The sequence below is a fragment of the Coloeus monedula genome (assembly GCF_965178545.1).
Source record: "Coloeus monedula genome assembly, chromosome: Z".
NCBI lineage: Eukaryota > Metazoa > Chordata > Aves > Passeriformes > Corvidae > Coloeus > Coloeus monedula.
Window position 1 is genome coordinate 58,773,034 of NC_138822.1, and position 21,972 is coordinate 58,795,005.

Below are 21,972 nucleotides of genomic sequence, written 5' to 3' on the forward strand. Positions count from 1 at the left end.
ATGCGAGCTGCAAGTTTCTGAGCGGCCAGCACTTGCTGGTGGTGGCCGAGGATGCTGAGTGCTGGAGTCCTGCCAGGACCTAGCGATTCCCCCCAGCCAGTGAGAGCTGGAACATGGCCTTGGAGCTGTCACGTTTAGGCCCCAGCTTGCTGGGATTCCAAGAGGGGCAAACGTGAATCATGAAGGCTCCCCTGTCCCCAGAGGAGGGAGTGGTCAAAGGACACCGCTCTCAGCCTTGCCAGACACGTAGGGGACACGGTGGCCTGGAGAGACGTGTCCCACTCCACAGGCTGGCCAGGTAGCTGCTGGCACAAAAGCTGTTGATGTGAGCCCACAAGTTCTTTGGGCTGGTTTGTCCACATGAGCTTCTTGGCTGGGCCTACCTGGGAGTATTTCAGAGACGCACTGGGGACGGGGAGCTGCTGCTTGAAGTCAGGGACTTTGGTGCCTTTGTTGCCAGGTTGTTCTTTTGCCTCTTCAGGCAGAGCAGTCAGGAGCAGAGCTGACAGGGGCTCTGAGTGCGCCTGTGGTTTTGCTTGTGAGAAGCTGCAAAGAGATGGTTGTGTTGTCCATGGACCTGTGTGAGGCCACTCTTCTCTCGTGTGGCAAAAGAAACAAAGGGCGCAGTTGGGAACCCTTCTTCCGTGGCCGAAGCCAGAGGCTGCCATGTTTCTGCAGCTACTTTCTGTTGTGAAGTCTGTTTTTAAAACTCCATTTGAAAACTGCATTGGAGCTTTGAGTGGGGGCAAAGCTGCAGGTCCTTGAGTGCTGTCTCGTAGGGCTAAGAACAGGAAGGAGATCTTGACGTTCTGGCTGCTGTATTTGAAGTCCAATGGGCAACTTTGTGCCTGGGGAGCTGCATGGGAGAAAAGGAGCCAGGGGTGCCGGTCCACAGTAGCTGAACGTGAGCCAGCGTGTGCCCAGGTGGCCAGGAAGGGCAAGGGCATGCTGGCCTGTGTCAGCAGTAGTGGGGCAGCAGGAGCAGGGCAGTGACCGTCCCCCTGTGCTGGGCAGCGGAGAGGCCGCAGCTGGAGTGCTGGGTGCAGTTCTGGGCCCCTGTGAAGAAGCAAGAGCTTGAGGGGCTGCAGCGTGTGCAGAGAAGGGCAAGGGAGCTGGGGAAGGGTGTGTGGCCCAAGTCCCATGAGGAGGTGCTGAGGCAGCTTTAGGCTGGAGAAAGGGAGGCTCCGGAGGGACCTTGAACCAGACTTCCCTAAATGCCTACATGACAGTGCTCGCCACAAGTGCCGTTGCATCCCCTGCCAAGCATCCCCTCCCTGCACGCAAGGGCTTTAGACAGTGCAGCAGGTGACACTTTTGTCTTTTGGTCTCTTGGTTTGTGTGTTTGCTAGGAGGAGAAGCCCTGTTTATTTTCTCTTGCTCCAGCAAGCAAAGGTGCTTTTGCTCAACCTTTCCTGCCCTTTTCCTCCAGCTCTGGAGGAGATTCTGGAGATTCCTCCAGCGGTTCTGGAAGATGCAGTGTTTTTGCATGAGAACACGTAGTTTCGGGCAGGGACGTTGGCGCAGAAGGAGCTGTTCTGGTGGCCGGCCAGCCAGTAGGGCGTTGCACATCACTTTCCAGTTATCAGCCCCTGTTCATTTTTTCTTCCCAGGGGATCAGAATGTGTTTTATTCCAGGTATGGGAATTTAGCAGGATTTCAACGCCCTTGCATTCTGGCTGGTCTTCAGAGATCCGAGGGGCTGGGATGGGCTTCACTTCTGATTGCAGCCCCTTTAACATTGTCAGTCTGGTTGAGTCCAAGAGAAGAACTTGCCCCAGTATAGATGCACAAAGAGTGCAGTTCCCAGTGCAGTGCCCGGGGTCTGATCGCATTCCTTAAGGACCTTACTGCTCCAGGTTCTCCAAGAGTGAGGTTTATTGAAGCAACAGGAGAGCAAGTTCAGGATTGCCGCTGATCAGGGCACTGCCTACCAAGTGTTGATGTGTGTAGTGATGGAAAGTATAGGAAAAGTGAGATGATAACAGTGAGATAGATCTACCTATTGATCTAAATGAAACTCCCTGGCTCTGCTCCAAGGCAATTGGAGGTGCAAAGCTCACCTAAAGACATGCTTTCAGGAGAGGAGGAGAGACATGTTCCATCGATCGATCCCGAGCAGGCAGAGATGTTTCCCCCTCCAGAGATGGTTGTTTTTTCCCCTCAGAGGTGTTTTCCTCCCCCTGTTTATCCTTTAAAGTTTGGTCTGTCCTATGGGTGTGGAACAATCCCAGCCTCTTGTTGGGGTTTGGTGACTCTGGTCAAACATGCATTACAGGACACATGGTTTCCTTCATTGGCATCCTGAAGGGTGTCTAGGTTAATTTGTTAATGGGGCCTTATGAAGGTCTCTGTTACTGCCAGTCAGAATTCTCAGTTGACAAAAGAGGGAGGACAATAAACACCTTGGTCCTCCTCCATATACTGAGGTGGCCATAGAGGCCCTCTGACCTCCATTGGAGGGTCTTTGTGCGCATCCTCATCTCCTGAATAATCCAGGATCTGTAACAAGAGTGTAGATGTCAGAAAGGCAGGAATGGCAGTGCAGGCCTGAAGAGAACATGAACTCCAGAAGTGTCTCTCACAAGGAGCAAGCTCACACAGGAAGCCACCTGCAGAGCCAGGGTGGGGCTGTGGGACAGGGCTGGGTGCCAGTCACTTCTAAGAACCAAACAGGACACGGCAGAAGAGGAGCGAGGTCCTCAGCAGAGCCTTGAGAAATGCCCCACGTTCCCTGTCAGATGCCTAAGAGTCTGTTGGAGCTTCAGTCCCAGATGGACCCTGATTGTATTGCCAATGTCACTTTGGAATCTGTGCCTCCCCATGGGCAGAGAAGGACCCAGGAGAGCGGCAGCACATTGCTTTGGGAATGTGTGAGCCCATCAGTCTTTGAGTCCTTCCCCACAAATGTTTTATGGGAAGTTGAAACCCATCTTCTCTTGCTTTCTGTGCAGCTCCTTCTAGAGAAAGAGCATGAGCAGATTGCTCTATCAGAGTTGCCGTGCCAGACTCGGGGAGAGCTGTTCCCAGCCCGAGAGCAGCTGGAGCAGCTCAGGCAGCAGGTGGAAGAGCCACAAGAGAATGGCCAGGTGAGCCTGACTAGCCAGGTGACAGAGTGAAGGGCAGGAACGGGGACATAAAATGGAGCTCTTGGGACTGAGGAGGCCAGGAGTCCCACAGGCACTGAAAGCACAGAGCCTTGTCATCTGCAGAGACCAGCGCCGGGATGGGAGGGTTCCAGTGGAAGCAGAGCTGGGTAGGGAAGCAGAAGGGAGTGGCTGAATGAATGTGATTTTGAGGCCAAAAGAGGAAAAAGCTGAGCCTGATGGCAGCTCCCAGTCACTTGCTCTGCATTTGTGTGTACAGAACATCAAGGCAGAGCCACAAGCAGAGCTGCCCGAAGCCCAGAGTGACATCAAGGCAGTGAAGAGGAGGAACGAGGAAGACATCAGAAGCATCCAAGAGGAGAAGAATCTCCATCAGCAGAGGGGCGATCTACAAGACCAGGTGAGTGTAAGAGCGGAAGCCACTCCACTCATGAAATATCCTCTCTCTTGTTTTTTACAGAACATCGACAAACAGCTGCAGGCAGAGCTGCAGGCAACTGAGACTAGGTTAAGAGCAAGGGAGAAGAGACTGGATGGAGAAACAAAAGTAGCCCGAGAGAAACTGAATGTCCTCCTTCAGGAGCAAGAGGCTCTAGAAAAGCAAGTGAGTGAAACAGAGATAGCCGCTGCAGTCACCAAACTGGTGGTTTCTGCCCTTCCTACCTTTCCTCTGCAGAGCAGCAGGTGGGCTGGGTGATGTCTCTGAGTGCCGTCCTGCTGTGGTCTCTATCACAGCCACTCTGAAGGACACGTCCTGGGCTGCTGAATCTCAGCTGCTGCCCTGGACAGTGCGACTAGTCCTTTGGCCTGTTGGCCAGCAGTCATCCAAATGGATTCCTGCTGGCCTGTTCCTGCTCTCCTTGTTTCTTGAGGTGTTTTTGCAGGTCAACTTGGTGACCCTGATGGATCTTGAAACAAGCTGTCTGTATCCCTTGTGAACCTGTTCTTTCCCTTCCCTCACAGTCTGTGACCCGCGGCTGACAGGGATAAGCTGTAATGTCTGACTGCTTTGTTCTGTTTGACTTGAGGTGGAAGTGTTGACATCTCACCTGGCAGCCTGCAAAGACTTCCAGCAAGTGATTGGCCACAGAGAGCCCCAAGGCTGGTGTGGGGCACAGGAACTGTCCCAGCCGGACCTGCTGCAGCTTGAGCCCGTCCTGAAGATGGCTGAGGAAAAGAGGACTCAATGGGAGGAGGTAGAACATTAGAACAAGGAGGTGCAAGTGTGTCCATAGCCCTTGAAGGGGGAAAAGAGTGCTTGGGAGGAAGTGGAATAGTCATTGCGGCAGTCATCCTTCAGAAAATCCGTGAAAATGGAACATGAATCTGGCCATGAACTCAAGTAAAATCAGCCTTTGGTTTTGACCCATCTGGTTTGAGAAGTGGACGTCCAAAAAAATCCATTTTAAGAGCCCTGCCTGTGGCTGACAGCATCTCCCTGTGGGCTTGCATTTGAAATGTGATCCCAGGGCCATCTCTGCCAGCCACCCTTTCTGACACAGACTCATTTCTTGTCTCAGATCTACACAGGCTCTCTCATGGAACCTGCTCCAGCAGCAGCAGCATTGTCTAAAGGAGCCTTTGCACCCCAGCCTGAGAAGTGGAGCCCGGGCAGTTTGCTCAGCTCCAACACTGACACAGCTTCTTCCCATCAACAGGAGATGGAGGATGACTCCCTGGAGCTACTGAGTACGTCTTGTGTATTTCTTGTGTGAGGGACAGTGTATTGTGTGCATGTGTCAGCATAGCTGTGCCAAATGTTCCTCCGCAGTTTGGTGTCACAGGGACATTTAGGACTCCTCACAGGAACTGCTGCAGAAAATCAGTCTCCGTGCCAGCAACGTGTTCTGCAGAACTGCCTGGCTTGTTGCTGTTGCTGTTGTGGTTCTTGTCACTGCTGTTGTTGTTACCCAGATGACCACAAAAGGCTCAGAGCCCCAGACAGTGGGGCTGCCTTTTGTATCTCCTGCAAGGTGGCATCTCTGCTTTAAAGTGAGCATCTTGCACTTTGTTTCCCTCAGGGAAAATGGTGAGCATGGAAAATCCGGTGATGAAATACACTGAACTGGAAAATATCGGCAGCGGGTGAGTCCAACCGCAGTTTCTTCTACAAAACCATGGGCTGGGTGTTCTACTGGTGAAATATCTACCAAGTGTGAAGTCAGGCAAGCTGCAAACATGTTCAGACACTGGGGTTAGATTGGCCCATCCCTCAGTGCTGGTCAGAATTTGTAAGTGTGGTCAGAAGGCATTGTCAAAGACATGTCCATGCTGCCACGGTCTTGCCTGCAGCAAGGAACAGGAGCTGGAAGATCTCCTGTCTCTCAAGTGTGGGACAGCTGTGTGTTAATTTCCTTAGCATTTTTGTATGTCTCAAAATCATACGGCCACACTAATGAAAGGAGAAGAATCTTGCTTGCCTGAAAGAGCAGCCTACCCCCTGGTAGCTGTCAGATAACAGTTCTCAGGAACAGTTCTTTCCAAGAGTTTGCTGAAGGAAATACTCGGTGGTCAGGATTAGAACCGCACAGTTTAGAAACTGAAACTCAAGATGAAAGAATAAGCTCTCTTTTTGAGCTGAGGCACTAAAGCCCAAAGCTTCAGGAACAGGCCCAGTGCCCGTGCACTTGAGAGGAAAATGCATCATGTGCCCTCTGGCAGACCCCTCCTGCCTCCGGCAGGTTTTAGGCACTTACAGCAGAGATCTCCTGTCCGGGCTGGCTTTCACTCCAAGATCTAAACGGCTTCTCCTTTCTTTGCTGCTGCTTTGTTTCTAGGGGTTTCGGAAGTGTTTGTAGAGCATTCGACAATGCCACAGGAGAAGAGGTAAATGTCAACAGTCCCTGCAGATTCTACAGCTCTTGAGGGCTTTCCCACTCTGGTGTGAGTTGTGGCTGGAGCTTTGGGTCACCGGGAGAGCTGTGCTGCAAAGGCACAGGAAGCGCAGACGGGTGCCAGCCTGCAAAATACATTTGGGACAGTCTTTGTCCTTCTCAGCTGCCAGAAGGAAGGCAAGGAGAGCAGCGGTTCCTTTTGGAGAAGGAAGTGCTCACTCGCTCTCAGTGGCTAAAACAGAGGTGGTGCCTTAGAGCATCTCACTGCTTTTTTGTGGCTACAGCTTCAGAGTCCTGAATTCTCATTTCTGGCTGCCAGCAAATACATCTGAATCTTACTGGTAGTTCCTTAGCAACCTGCAGTGCTGCAGCTGGGAACTGCACGTAGGGAGGGATCTGCAAGGCGTCCCTAAAAGCCCTAAGCCCTGCTTATAGCCCAGGATGTAGCCATAGAGTAGCAAGGCTTGGATTACTTCTCTGGATCCCAGGCAGAGCAGCAGAGAGTGTGGGCAGAGCTTTGTGGGTGGTGGTTGAGACACCATTGTTACCAAGTGGACAAGGCAAAACGTCAGTGGCCATGTGTCCTGTTTCTGGCCCCAAGGGAGCGGAGACATGGGCTGTTGGAATGTCAGTTCCTAATTACTCCAGTGTCTAATCACAAGGCACTTTGGCACAGCTTGGCTGTGTCATTCCAAAATCACTCGCTCCATGTGCGTTGTGGTCTCGTGCCACCAACTTCTCAAGGTACTGATTGTCATTGTCATTTTAGGTGGCCATAAAGAAAATTAATCTCCAAGGACTGACCAGCAAGGAACTAACTGTCAATGAACTCATGGTCATGAAGATGAATAGGAATCCCAACCTGGTCAACTATTTAGACAGGTGAGTGGTCGTGGTCTTATCCCATGAATGTTTGTTTACCTACTGCAAGCATGAGAGGTCAAAAGCCCACCTTGGTCTGTGGCAGAAAATAGAGCCATTAATTACTGATCAATTATTATTTCTCTACTCATCTCCAATGGATGGGAAGAGAGTGTATTTTGTCTGCATTACTCTTCCCTGGCACATATAGTTTGAAAATTCTTCAAAAGCCTGGACCAGCGCTATCTTACTAAGTCAATACCCTCTAAGTTCACTGCCACCACGCTGTCTTGGGGCTTGATTTTTCTCAAGAGTCTTAAATGCTAATGAACCATCCGAGAGAGGATTTCCCTTGGATTGCCGCCCCTCTTTTCCATTGCTGTGCACGCCAGGAAGACTAGGTGCTTTTTTTCCATAAAAAACACACAGCTGTGTGTGACAGCTTTTTATCTGGGCTGTCAGTAAACTGCGTTTTTCACTTGCTGGCCATCTAAGACATCTCCTTTTTCACAGCTGTGCCTTTCTCCTTGACACAGCACAGACTGCAATCACTGCACAGCCTAGAGGGAACGTCTATTCCTTTGAGTCTGTCCTCGTTTCAAAGGGACCTGGAAACAAGAATCAGTCGTTGTCTTTTCCAAACAGTAGCGTAGCCACCACACACGTTCATTTCCATGGCCTTGTCTCCTTCTTTCAGCTACCTTGTGGACAATGAACTCTGGCTGGTGATGGAGTACATGGATGGAGGCAGTCTGCGCGATGTCATCAGCAAGACCTACCTGTCTGAAGATGAGATGGCAGCCGTCAGCCGGGAGGTCAGGGATCCCACCTGTGCTTCCGAGGGCTTGGGCAGGATTGTCTGGGAAACAGGGGCTGAGAACTGGAGTGATTCCGTGTGCCAAACTTTGCTTCTGTGCGGCTGCTATGCTATGGGGAAGCAGGTGAACTGCGTGGCAGTGTGCCTGCACTCACTGTACTCTGTTCTTGTACTCTTATCTCCTGCTGTTGCATTCTCACTCTGTCTCTTGTATTTGTATTTGCTGTTCTCCACCTTGCCTCTCTGAATGTTTGCCTGGGGCCTGTCTGCACTGCATTCCTTGCCTGTAAAAGCAAAGGTGCTGGTGGCAGGATTTGAAACTAATGGTAAAAGAGACTCATTTCTCAGAGTCCTCAGCTGAAAAGGATAGTAGTGCACCCAAAATGCTGTTTGCTTCTGAAAGGTGACTCATGTGATACTTCCAAGTCTGTGCTGAGGCCAGCAATAAAACCTTTGCCATGCAGCCTCCCACCCAAAAGTGACCCACTTCACAGCAAAGGGAGGGACTCTCTCTTTCTTGGCAAACCCTTGTTTGTCCTCTGGATGAAGAAAGCACATCCACTGCAGCAGCAGTCATTCTGGCTGGTTTGCAGAGGACAGTCTAGAACAGCAATTCCCGTTGGCTCTCTCAAAAGCTGACGTGCCTTCCCTTAGAAAGGTAGTGTTGGAGCAGCAAGCTCTTCCTCTCAATGGCACTGTGTTCTGCCATTACACTCTATTCCCCTGGAAAGGGAATATTTTAGAGCTGTTTCCTTTCTTGTGTGCTCAAATCACACCACTAATTTTTGTCCTCCTGTCTCTGTTTTCTCTCTCAGTGCCTGCAAGGACTGGATTTTCTTCACTCAAACCATGTCATCCATCGAGATGTGAAGAGCTGCAACATCCTTCTCAGAACTGACGGCTCTGTCAAGCTGGGTTGGTATATTCTTGGCCAGGCACAGCGTTCCGGGGATGTGGGGTTTGGGGCTGCTTTTGAGTGACTGCCAGTTCCCCCAAAGTGGTGCTGGTGGCAGTGCAGGGACCCCTGCAGCGAGCTGAAGGCACAGTTGCAACGTGCACAGAGGTATGGCGAGGAAAAAGCAGTCCAGAGTGGCACTGGTTTGGGTCTGTGTGTGTCCCTTCCAGAGGGAGGGAACTACAATCTAAAGGTTCCAGGGAATAAAAGCCACTTCTGGGGGCAGCATTAAAAAATGTGGGGATTTTTGGAAGCAGCCACTTCCATATTTCCTTGGCTAAAGTCCTGAGGAAACAGAGCAGGGACGGATTTCCAGAAGATTCAACAGCGCATTCGCAGACTTAACAGTGGGGAGTTCTTTTGCTTGGTTTCCTAATTGTACAGAATTTTTTTGTTCTCCTCAGCTGATTTTGGCCTCTCTGCTCAGCTCACCCCTGAGCAGAATCAAAGGAGCTCAGTGGTCGGGACGTCTTGGTGGATGGCGCCTGAAGTTGTGACAGGTCAACCATATGGCCCCAAAGTGGACATATGGTCTCTTGGAATGGTGGGAATCGAAATGGTGGAACGAGAAGTTCCTCACTGGAATGAAAGTCCTATCTCGGTAAGGAGCAAATACTCACTGATCCCTCTGCCTTTTTCACCTATCCTGTGTTCTGTCCTCCATCAGACAAAATCCCATTGCCATCTGCTGGCACTGCTTCCGCCAAGGTCCCCTTCTAAAAATGGCCCTGCAGCACATCAGCATCTGCTGTAGTTTTGGTTGCATCAGTGGGGGAAGTTTCATGTAGCCAGTTCAGAAACCTGCCATTTTGGCCTTCAGCCATGCCTGACATTTCTCATGTGCTTTTTGAACACTCTTGGAGCTCCGTCTCTGAAGGACAAGAATTTTTCATTCGGGAGGTTAGACGTGTGCTAAATACCCTTTGAAATGGAGGTAGGACCTTCCCAGTTTCAATTTTGTAGAAAAAGTAGGAGAAAAGAAAAAAGAAAAAAAGAGAAAAGAAAAAAAGAAAAAGGGGAAAAGGGAAAATGAAAAAAAGAAAAAGAGAAAAAAAACAACCTCCAAAGAAATCTCCAAGCAGTTACGCTTTCTTTTTCCTTTTTTAACCAGAGCACATCAATTTTCCTCCAAACTGTAGCATCTTATCCAAATCCTGTGGGTCTTTGAAAGTTTCAGCCTATCAAATCATCTGTACATTGTTCTGTCATGTGTCTGGGTGGCCTGGATAAGTTCAGCATGTTTTTGTCTCAGACTGCGGTTAGAATTGTGTGCCGAACCCTTGGTGTTTGCTGGTACGTTAAACAAGTTGAAGAGCTTGCAGCCAGGTGACTGGGGCTGGGATCCAAGGTCTGTGGTTGACCCCGGTGCCTGCTCCTTTACTGCGGGAGCAGCGACGTCCCTGGGTTGCACAGTTATAATGACAGCGAGGGCTCCAGCTCCCCACTGTGTCCAGTGGCTGAGCTCAGCTGCAGAGGGACAGGATAAAACCCCCTTTGTGACCTCTGGTGGTGTGGGAAAACAAAAGAAAACTGCCATAATTCTTTTTACTCAGGGGGGGAGTGCATTTGCCATTTTAGGCTTAGCAATTTTCCTTTAGGCTTAGAAATTTTCCTCTGGGAGAAGAGGAAAGTAACAAAGTCTCTTTGGTCACCATCTATTTCAGTGCCACTAGCGTAGAGTTATTATTATTCTGGTGCGTGTTTTTATGATGACTCCTAGGCCTCTTTCCATTGTTATTTTAGACAGATTCTGCAGGCTGAGGTCTGAATAGTTCCAAGTCTGTGTCTTATGTTTCCAAATACCATCTTTCAAAAGCAGAATGAGCTCTCTCCCTCTGGCTTGTCAGCATGTTAGACCTTGGTTCCACGTGAACCACTTGGGTAATGCTCACCCGATGTCTTGCCAAATTACACTGTAATTCCTTGGCCTGAGGAATGTCAGGGTGACCTGCTAAGCTCCATGAACACTGCCAGCTGCATCCTTGGCTTTGCTGAAGAAACTGGAGTTCAGCTTAGGTTAGATGCTCTTGAGGAGAAAGGCTGGAATCTTCAAGTGTTTCCAGAGGCCTGTGTGCCCAGAGGGACTGAGTTCTAGGGAGCAGCTGGATCTTACTGCACATCATGGAAGGGGAACCCCAGACAACTCACGCCTTACCACAGGCAAACACTCCCCAGCTCTTCTCAGACAACACTTTGCTCTGGGTTCCCAGTTGTTTTCGCTTGTCTGTCTGTGAAGATGTCCCATAAAACCTGAAGCAAGCGTCTCAGAACTGGTGTTATCTTTCCAGAAAAGAAGGGAAGAAATCAAACCCAACAAAGTTTCTAAAACAGTGGTTTTCTGGAGAACACTGCACTCCCTGTACGGTTTCTTGTCACTTGCCTAAAACCTGGGCATGAGGGTATAAAGGCCACATAGTCTCTTCTGCTTCCTGTGCAGTGTTGCTGTGTTGTAACCGCTGGACTCTGCCTAGCAGGCTGCTGTGGCCTGAAAGCTCAGCGAGGGTTTCCTAGGGCCATGCGATTAATTGCATCCCGGAGTCCAATTCGGACAGCCCTACGATCTGGCTCCGGCAGCTGGCAGCGTTACAACGCAGTGGATGGTAAAGAAGGTAGAGAAGGGTCTCTCATGAGGGTTTGAGATGACTTTAATCGCATCTTGCCCCCCACGATGTTCACAGGTGGAGAGACAGCCTGCTCTGAGTGCAGGATGATTTTGTCATCAGGGCCCAGGGGCGGTCCCTGGGCGGGGTTGGGGGTACAGAGGCAAATAGGAAGAAACCGAGGGAGTGGCCAAGGCCAGGGAGGGAACAAGGGGAGCATGGGAAATAGGAGAAGCAATGGATTAACAGATCCCCACACTGCTGAAACACTTAGTGACCATATTTCTGTCATAGCCCAAGCCACGTTCTCCACGTGACCAAGCTGGAGCCTGGTGACATGGAGAGCCTGCCAAAACCTCCCATTTCTTACCTGGCACTTTCTGGGATGGGCACATATTTTCTGCATGCATCTTAATGTGTCTGTGTTCAACATCAGTTTCCAAACGTTTGTTTCCTTACCTGAGGAAAATCTGATGGATTTCCTTTCTTTTCTTCCAATTACCATTGTTTTCAAGAACAGGATAAAAAGCTTGATGAGTTTTGTTTAATGGAAGCTGTGCTTAAGGGACCAACAAGCACTGCAGAAATCCTTTTCATGTAATAATCCTTAGAGATAGTATAGGTAGTTAGTATAGCAAAGTCCCTCTTCCAAACTGCCTGTCAAGCTGGTGTGAATCCTCAGAGAAGCAAAACGTGCTTCTGCTGACGTAGTTGCCCCTAACTAGGTCAGCCAATCAAATCAGCTGCCAAGGCAAGATCTGCTGACTGTTGGAAAAGCTGCAGCTGCTTTGGGGTTTGGGTTTTTTGTTGGTACAGGAAAGTCATCTCTGCTTCTCTGCCAGGGCACAAACTGCCACTGCACAGTGGAGCTTAAGTAATGGGTTCTGGGAGAGCATTTACAGATGTGAAAGAAGCAGGTGGAGGCCTCATGTTTCCTTTTTCTCCAGGCTGAACTCCTGAGAGCCACAGGAGGGAGACCAAAGCTGCGGCAGCCCAAGCTATTCTCGGCTTCGCTGCGTGACTTCCTGAGCTGCTGCCTGCAGACAAACGAGGAGCGGCGCTGGTCTGCCAAGGAGCTCCTGCAGGTAAAATGCAAAGGGGCTGCAGGTCAAACAGTGTCCGAGGATGGGCTCCTCCTCCACTGAAGTCCAAGGCATCAGATGAGTCCTCCTGACCTCCCTCTTGGTGCTTTTCAAATGACAACAGTGAGGAATCCTAGACTGGGCTGGGCTAGCAGGAACCTGTAAAGGTCATCTGGTCCAAGCACCCTGCAATGAGCAGGGACAACTTCAAAGAGATCAGGTTGCTCAGAGCCCCTTCCCACCTGACCTGGAATGTTTCCAGGGATGGGGCACCTACCAGCTCTCAGGACAATCTGTGCCACTGTTGCACCATGCTCAGAGCAAACAAAGCATTCCTTACACCTAATCTGACTCAATCCCCTTTTTGTTTAAAAATATTACCCCACATCCTATTGTAACTGGCCCTGTTCGAAAAGGTGTCCTCCATTTCCTCAGAAGCCACTTTGAAGATTCGGAAACTTACAATAAAGTCTCAGTGGGGCCTGTTCTTCTCCAGGCTGAATAACCCCAACTCTCTCCACATATCCTCAGAGGAGAGGTGCTTTGTCCTGATTGTTTCTGCCGCCCTTTTTTGTGATTTGGTGGGGTATTCAGTTCTATCTGATGGCAAATGTATTGAAGTAGAGCAATGCGGGGTACAGATGCTTGAAATGGTGGTGGAGGAACCCAGGGAAACCAGTCCCAGCCCAGTGGTCAGAGATTTGGCTGTGGGAAGGAGGGGCTGGGGGAGGCTCACTGTGAGCCTCTGAGGGGCCCTGGCTTGTGGCCCCTGCCCCACTCTTACAGGTTTCTGCCACCCAAACAGGGAAGCTGAGAGGGACTTGTCCCAGCCCCATCTGCTGCCTGGTACAGTCAAGCAGATGGGAACTGGCCCAGGGTTACTGTCAGGCTGAGTGGCAGAGAGGGAGCTGCTGGACTCCCTGCCACTTGGCCGTCCCTGCTGGGAAGGAAGGTGCCATCCAGCACAGGAGGGGCAGGGGATGGAAAGGTAGACACTGCTCTGTCTCCCTGTGGAAATTAGCACAGTGCCATCTTTCAAAGAGAGGGACCTATGTGAGGCTTTGGAGTTTCCTGAAAGGAAGAAACCCCGGGGACAGAAAGCACCATTTCTAGAGCACTGTCAGGGCAAAAATGCCAGCAAGATGAAGACACCTGGATGAGTGGATGAGTGGGATTCTGGGCCAGGTTTGCCTGTGATGGCAAGGTCCTGCACATGAAGATGGAGGTGCAGATGGTCCCATCAGTCCTCGTTCAGCATCTTTCTAGGGAGCTGAGGAATCCTGATTGAGCCTGTGAAGCTCTGAGCTTGGAAAATCATGGCTCTTTTTTCTTTGTTGTTTTTTTTCCTTTGGGCAGCATCAATTTATAACATCAGTCAAGTCTGTGTCCGGCCTGGTGCCACTGATTATTTCAGTGAAGAAGAGGAAGGAGGAGGAAAGACTGTGACAATCACGTCAGGACCATTTATTCCAAAACCAGCTTGGATTAGGATTGTTGAGCAGTATTCTGAATAAATAAAGTTTCTGAAACCCCAACTCATCTGTAAGATTCCTTTCTTTCTCACCCTGTGATTAAGCTCAACTTTTCCTTCTGAATTGTCCGTTGTTCCTTAAAGGTGGAAAGTGACACTTATGGCTTCTTTGGTGTGGTTTGTAAGTGGGGCAGGCTCTTCATTCATCCTCTCCAGACCACACTGCCTTTGGAATACGGCACACTGGCCGGTTTTTGTCCAGCCATTGTGCTTGTAGTTGAGGCAGAAAGGGCAATGGCATTTGCAGGCAAAACCAGAGGAGGAGTGCTGCAGCCAAGACATCCTGTGCAGATGCAGGCGTTCAGCTGTGACTCGAGAGCATTGGGGTTCCTGCCACTTGGATTTGTATCCCTAGGTGCAATCTCTTTGGCTCGGGGAGAGTCTTGCTCAGCTGAGAGAGCAGAAAGGTCAGCGAGGGTGCTCTGAAAGGTCTCGTCTGATGCAGAGCTGTCAGCGACCGTGAGGTGAGAGCGGCCCGGCCTTGCCCAGGCCGGAGCCCCAGCAGAGCCCTGGCAGAGCCCAGAGCAGCCTGAGGCTCGGCAGAGGCAGGCTGGCAGGAGGCCCTTGTAGCTGCAAGAGGCAGCAGCCTGGCACTGGGTGCCTCTTCCGGGGAGCGGGCACATCCTCCCATCTCAGAGCCAAAGCGGCAGCTGGCTGCTCCCGAGGGAAGCGTAGCCGTGCTGGGCACAGCGCAGACTGGTGCCATTGGCCGTCTGGAGGTGGCACAGGAGGAGAGAAAGGCAAAAGGCAGCCGAGGGCTGGTGCCCCGGCTGAGGATTGCTACTCTTCTGCCGGCTGCCCTGTAACTCCTGGGAAAGGTTAGCAGTGTGTGCAGCAGCCTGGGCACAGCGGGAGGGAGCCGGGCTGCTCCGCAGGCTCGAGCACAGGGCAGCGTCCTTCAGGCACGGCAGCTTCTGCCAGGGGCACCGAGGCCAACGGGAGGCAGCGACAGCTCGTCAGGTCAGATCTGCAGGAGCCAGTGCCTCACACAGCTCTGGGAGGAAGCACCTGCAATCCCGGAGTTCTGCACTGAGTCAGAGCAAAGGTGCGAAATGCAGAGCGTTCTGCAGAAATATTTGGGGCCACCAGGCCAGCCTGCTTTGTGCTCTCCGGTGCACAGCAAGCACGGCACCATGCAGCTCTGAGTTGCTGGCAGAGAGGTGTTAAAAATGAGCTAACTTTTGGATACAATTAAATGGTAACAAAGTCGTCGAAGCAAAGGAAAACTGCTTACTAGTAACGATTCAGTTGAGCCGGGTGTGTGCCTCCCTCCCCGAGAGCTCAACACACCCCCCCTCTAACAAAATGGCTGCTTTTTATACCCTTTCCCAGCCGGGGCGGTCCCTGTCCCCTTTCCCAATGGGTGGGTACTAAGAAACTTACATGCTCTCCTGACCTTCTTTTCCGTCCCCTCCCCTCTCATCCTCTTCCTTTTTAGTCGGGTCTTCAACCCTGCCCCTCTCCCAGCTCACAGCAGCACCCAACAAATTAACTAGAACAACTCCAAACCATAAATCCAACATACATCCAACAATTTTCATTCTTTTACCTAGACCCCTTTTGGCTGCAGCAAAATATTACTTCCTCCCTCAGAGGGAATCGGGGATGTGCCTGAGGCTTGTGCTTGAGTAGTGAACTGATTTGGAAGGGAGCAGAAGGCTTTCACTAGGCAATTTGTGTTTTCTTTATTACTTTGTGAAAGAAAGGTGCAATGTGGCTTCACGCAGCAAAAGCACTTGCAGGGTGCAGTGACGAAATGTTGTGTTCAATTCCCAGGGAAGGAAGGCGTGAATGACCATCAGAGGAGAATTTGAGGAACGGGTGTTACGGGTTCAGGAAGACGCCCATGCCCAGAGAACTCAAGACACAGTTAGAATTGCAAAGCAAATGAATTTTAGTAGTCACGTTAGCAATAAATACATACCGACCCCTGGGTGCTGGAAAAGCCACCGAGCAGGAGAAGGAGATAGAGCATGGTTCCTGAGTGGGAGGGGCAGAAGGGCAGGACTCCTTCAGGGCGTCCCCTGGATAAAAATGGCGTGCATGATGTCGTCCTCTCCCCTCCACCCCAGGAACACACCTTATATCTCCTCCTCGGGAGTGGCCAGTTTCAACATCATTTTGTCCAGGGCCAACTTAGGAGATGAGGTCACATTGGCCCATGATCATACTCCATGCCAACAATGGCTCTATTATGTATTGTTTCTCCTTTCCCAGGATGAATTCCACCAGGTGACCGATACCTAGTTTCATTTCTAGAAGTTAGTCCCGCTAACTAACAATAGAGTCATCTTCTGCATTATCTTGTCAATGTGCACAACTGCGGACCAAACATGTCAGGCCTCAGATCTGTCTCCTATCCCTGACACATGGGGATGTTCCCCAAATGACCACCAGAGACCCTCAGGACACCCCTACTCTCACATCAAGAACTTCTGACAAGTGATTTAAATATGTCAAATAATTTGAAGTCATGTTTAGCCTGTGAGTTTCAGCAAAGTAATGAGTTCCATGGATACAAACTAGTAAGTGAGATTGCTGGGTGTGCACGTGTTAGGGAAGTGATTCCCCATGCACCCAGCGCTGAAATCAAGTAAGGCCTCCTTTCTAACGCTGAGCTGGCAGCAGGGATGGAGCCCTGCTTGGTAAGCTCTCATTGTGGTCGCTTCTACTGAAGAGCAAAGAAAGGTCAAAATGAAACATTTTCCAGTCCTTTCCCTCTGGTTTACCTTTTCTGGGGGCCAAAGCTCTGTGCCCCAGGTGGCCTGGGTGTGTGCAGAGAAACGCAGCCCCCACACAGCCCTTGGTTTTCCCACAAGTCATCATCACTCCTTCCCAGGTGCGCCCAGCTCTGGCAGGGGAGAGAGAGCCCACGGCGCAGTGGGCACCGTGCCCTCCCAGCCGGGGCTCTCTGGCACAGAGCAGCAGCAGCGCCAGCACCTTTCAACCCGCTCCTGGCCTTGGCTTCACCCGGGAGCCAGAAGCCTCTGGAAATCAGCACTGCCAGTTGCATTCCCAGCTTGGAGCAGCTCGTGCGGGTGGGCAAATCCTGCCCGTTCGACTGCTTCCAAAGAGGAATAAAGGCAGAGGTACCAACAAGTACACAGAGGAGCCCTGGGCTGGTCCAATAAATGGACAAATATATGGGGGGATTTGTTAGGAATTATTACAGCTGTTTTGCCAGGAGTGCCTTCCCTCCTACCCCCTTCCCTCCTCACGTTTCCCATCCTTTTCCCCCTCACACTTCCACCCCTTGCCAATCATGATTCTCACAATTTTCCTGTCATGTGTCCTGCTAGTTTTTATTCATGTTTCTCAAAGTTTTTTCCTCACAGTTCTCGCTTTTCCCCTCGTGTTTCTCACCCTTTTCCTCCCACATTTCTCACACTTTCCCCCTGATGTTTCTCATTCTTCTCCCCCCATCTTCTTACATTTTTCTTCGCACATTCTGTGCCCTTTTTTCACTCGTGTTTTTTGCCTTTTCCCCCACTCATGTTTCTCACAATGTTCCCCTCACGTTTCCTGCCAGTTTCTCTCCTTTTGCCGGTAAAGTTTCTCACCCTCTTCCCCTCACATTTCCCTCCCTTTTTCCCCCTTATGTTTGTCACCCTTCACCGCTCATGTTTCTTAGAATTTTCCCATTGTATTTCCTGCCCTTTTCTCCCCTCAACTTCCTCTCCTATTTTCACTCACATTTCTCACCATTTTCCCCTCAGGTTTCTCACCCTTTTCCACTCAAGCTTCCTACCCTTTTCTTCCCTAACAGTTGTCTATCCCTTTTTCACTCAAATTTCTCACACTTGTCACCTCACGTTTCCTGCCTTTTCCCCCCCTCACATTTCTTCACTCACTGGTTCTTGTCAGTGACTGTTTATCTTCAGTAGTTGATGGGCTTCTCGTTTTTTCCTGCAGTCCCCTAATGAAAATAATGGGTACCAGCACAGCAGCCCAGGAAGCCCCTGCCTGTGTGTCTGCCGAACAGAAATGCTGTGCTCAACTTGAAGAATCTCCTTAGGAACAAACTAAACCACAATGGAGGTCTTGCTGCAATTAGGTTTGGGGTTTTGGGGTTTTTTTTCATTTCTACATGGTCTTCATAGTGCTCTAAATAAATAGGTACCCTGAGGGATACACATTGCAGGTGAGCACCCACTGCAGGATGTGCTTCAAGTAGATCCCTACTTTAAAAAGCAGATCTTCCTGCCTGGAAGAAACCAGTTCTGATGCCTCTTTATGCTAAACAAAGTCCATCCTCACAGGAAATGCTTTTGGCCCTATCTTGGGGGAGGGGGGGGGGGGGAAGTTTTTTATTTTAAAACGTTCAGACCCTGGAGTGTCTTCTGATTTTCACCTATTTGAATTACCTTGATAACAAAGTACTGCCAGCCGAGGTGGTGCCACACCGTGTCAGTCCCCCGGGTATCTGTTAATGTCCATTTAAGCAGGTGGCTGAAAGAGGGTGCTCTGCCGGTCCGGCACTGCTCCGGGGCCAGGGCTAGGCCGGCAGGGGCCGCAGAGCGCCTTGGGAGGCACAGCCACAGCCCCGGCCGCCATCTTGTGCGTGGCTGCCTCAGCCCCGGCCGCCATCTTGTGCGGGGTGGCAGCGCTGCGGGCTGCGCCAGGGACGCTGTTTCCTGCCTTTTCCTTTCCCCGGCTGCCATTTGGAAATGTTTCTGCTGTCCTGGGTTACCCTGTTTCTGGCTTGTCAATACACAAGTCGCTGTCTTACTCACTTTACTCTCAGAAATGGGAGTAAGAATGTTCAGAGGAGCAGTTTCAGCCTGCAGTCCCTGCTGCCGCTTTGCTCCTCCAGCCTTCTCTCTCCCACAGCCACAGCCATCACTCAGCTTTCAAAGCTGTCCACAGGATATCCTCCTCTGCCATGTCATGTTTGTTAGGAGCTGGTTCCTGCCTACATGTATGGATGAAAACAAAAAGAGCATGAAGGTTCTAAGTAGGAATTTAAAAACATACTGCGATTATTAGATAAGCTAAGGAGTATTCTCATCCATAAAAGTGCGTGTGGGGATACCATGGGGACAGAGCCACCGCATGGATTTGGAGTGTTGGGGTGTTGGCACCAAAGTCCTGCTCTTGAGGGGGGTGCAGGGACACAGGGGCTCTCAGGGGACAGTGAGGGACAGGGGGGACACGAGGCCCTAATGGGCGGGGCAAGAGCCTGCACAGGGATGTGTGGCAGCAAAGGCATTTCCTCACCGTGGCCTTGGCACCCCATGGCACCCCAAAAAGGGCCGAGGAGCCACATGTGTCACCAGGATGGGTGACCGACATCACTGTGCGTCCCAGCATGCCCCAGTGCCTTGCTGGCCCTTCAGGGGACACTGGGGATACTGGGGATGTGTGGAAGATGGGGATGAGGTGCACAAAGTAAAAGGGGGACCCCAGAAGGGAAGGACTGGAACCCAAAATCGCTGAGCGGAGACCTCCAGAATGGAGGTGTGATATCCCAAAATGGACGGAGGACCCCACAAAACTGGGGAGACACCCCAAAAACACACATGAAGCTGTTCTCTCACTCCCCTGCTTACCGACAAGAACCATCTACCAACTCCAACTGGTACCAACCAGCAACTAATTTCAAGTGTTTTAGCTGAAACTCCTTCTGAGTAGACCTTGTAGAAGTGATCACAGACTTGCAGAATGTTCTGTGTTGGAAGGAATCCACCGAGTCCAACTCTGAAGCGAATGGGTTGCTGTTTTGCCAGCAGGCAGCGTCAGCACCAAAGACACCGACACCAACTTAAGGAATAAGTGTCATTTACTGTAGTCCAAAGCAGCAAAGAAGTGCAAAAGGATAAGCTAAGCAATGCACCTAATCATTACTACAAAAGATTGCCCGTAGGGATTAAGAAAGATACATCACCAGTTACCCTAATACTTGACCGTCACCCAGACACACACATCAGCCAGGGAACCCCTGTCACAGCAAAGGATTGGAGAGGCACTCCCAGTAACTTGAGAATTCCTATGCGGTGCGCCCACCCGCAGGTGAGGCTGCCAGCTTGGCTGTGAGAGGGCCCAGATTTTATACTGTTGAATAAACAAGCTACCGTAACTTCTAGTGTGGGAACATCTGTTTCCATCCTCCTCTTGGCCAGGGCTCAGGGAAGAAACCAAGGGAGTTTGCTTTGACCATATACCTTCAAACAAGGCCCGAGAAATACCTGATTTTCTGGCCTGGTCTGGCTTCTAAGTATGGAAAGGTAAACACATGCTTCACTAATGAGCAGATACATATATCATACCGGTAATGATCATGCATATTTTGTTAATGAGCAAATATAAATACAATGTTTGGTTGGAAGGTTCATCTGGAGGTCAGCTTTGGCTTAGGGCTTGTTGTTCAGGCCTTAGTACTTCAGTAGAATTGTCCTTTTTCAGGCAGTGATCCTGTCCGCTCGGCTGCAATGCCGTCTTCAGCTGGGCCCGCAGGGATTGCCCAAGCTCTGGTTGTGCTGAGCTCCCGCTGAGTGGAGTCAGTTAGGACAGTCAGTCTCGTGGACAAGCAGATTCTCTGTCACAGTGTCCAAAGTTTTGCCCTGGGATCCAGCAAGGTAACGGGAAAGTGCGTCTGCAGCTCTGGCATGGAAATTGTCCTGCTGGGTGGGCTTTGCTGTGAGTCTGAAAGGCAGCAGCTCTGTGGCCACTGGTGCTGCTGGCAGGGCTGGCTGCTGCCTCCTCAATGCTCAGGTAGGCACCTGGGCTGCCTCGCTGCACTGCAAAAACCATCTCAGTGCTCAGTGCCACCTTCTGACCCCTCGTCTCAGCCCCCCTGCCGGTATCTCTTGGGATGAGAGCGGGGGCCCTTGGGATGAGAGGGGGGGCCCTTGGGATGAGGGGGGGGGCCCTTGGGATGAGAGGGGGGGCCCTTGGGATGAGGGGGGGGGCCCTTGGGATGGCTGCTGCCCATGCTCTTCACCCACCCTGGTCCTGGCAGTGCTGGCCCCGCTCCCGCGCACACACAGGGCATGGGAACTGCTGCCTGCTGATTTTTGTGCTGCACCAACTGCTGCTGCTGCTGCTGCTGCTGCTGCTGCTGCTGCTGCTGCTGCTTAAGACGCCTTGATGAATGGATTAGTGGGATTATGGGCCATATTGGTGTCGGAGACTGAAATATTATATTTTATGACTAAACATTTTCTTAAAGGACTTTTAAAACTGTATTGCAAAAGCTGAAGAGAAGACTCCCACACCCTGAATGGGGCCCTGAGGCCTGACACTGCTCGCTGATGAAGATAAAGTAACAACTCAGGGCTGGGGACATTCACTGAGCATGGGCTTAACACCTCCAAGGTGGAGACCACAGCCCCAGGGCTATCAGCTGCCAGGCTCGAACAGACCCTCGCACCAAGGGGTGGAGGGAGGAGAGGCTCTGGGTATCTTGGAAAAGCCTCTGGTCAGAGGTGCAGTGACTGCCCATCCTCCAACGGTGCAAAGGAGCCCAGCAGAGGGGTCCTCACCGGGGGGGGGGAGGGGGCGGGGAAGCTTATCCACAGCAGGAGGGGGTGACATGGCCCTTCACAGGGGCCCCCCACAAGGGGTCCCCAGACCCTGCCCCAGAGCACCAGAGATGATGCAACAGACCCTCAGTGTTGCAAGGGACAGTGTGTCAAGCTGGCCCCTGTAAGAAAGACACGTGGGCGTTCCCACCTGGCCCAAAGTGTATATTAATCCACGCAGTTCTGCACTCTTTGGCGTGTGGCGGCGTGTGGTGTGGCAGCATGTAGCGGCGTGGCCACAGCGGCAACGGGGACCCTCACCACGAGCAGAGCAGATGGAGGGGAGCAACGAGACGTCGCTGGGACCCTCAGATGGGTGATCTGCTTCCACCTAACCCCTGTCACCTCTCCCTGTTCCCCCACCCCCCACGCACACTTCTTTTCTTTCTCTCTTTCTTTTCTCTTCCCTTCTCTTTGCCTCTTTTACTATCAAATAAAATCGATCCATTTTTTGGCAACAACGTCTAACCTCGTTTGGTTTTAATCTCATTTCTGGGGATATTTTGAACCCTCCAGGTTCTTTCCGGTTTATGCTCAGAGACTTAGCTTGCTTTGCTTTCGTGGGTCTAAACCGGATTGTAACAATTGGCCTGCGATAGCAAGGTCATGAAGGCAGAGGTGAAGATGGTCCTCTCAGTCCTATTTCTGTGTATTTCTGGGCACCAGGG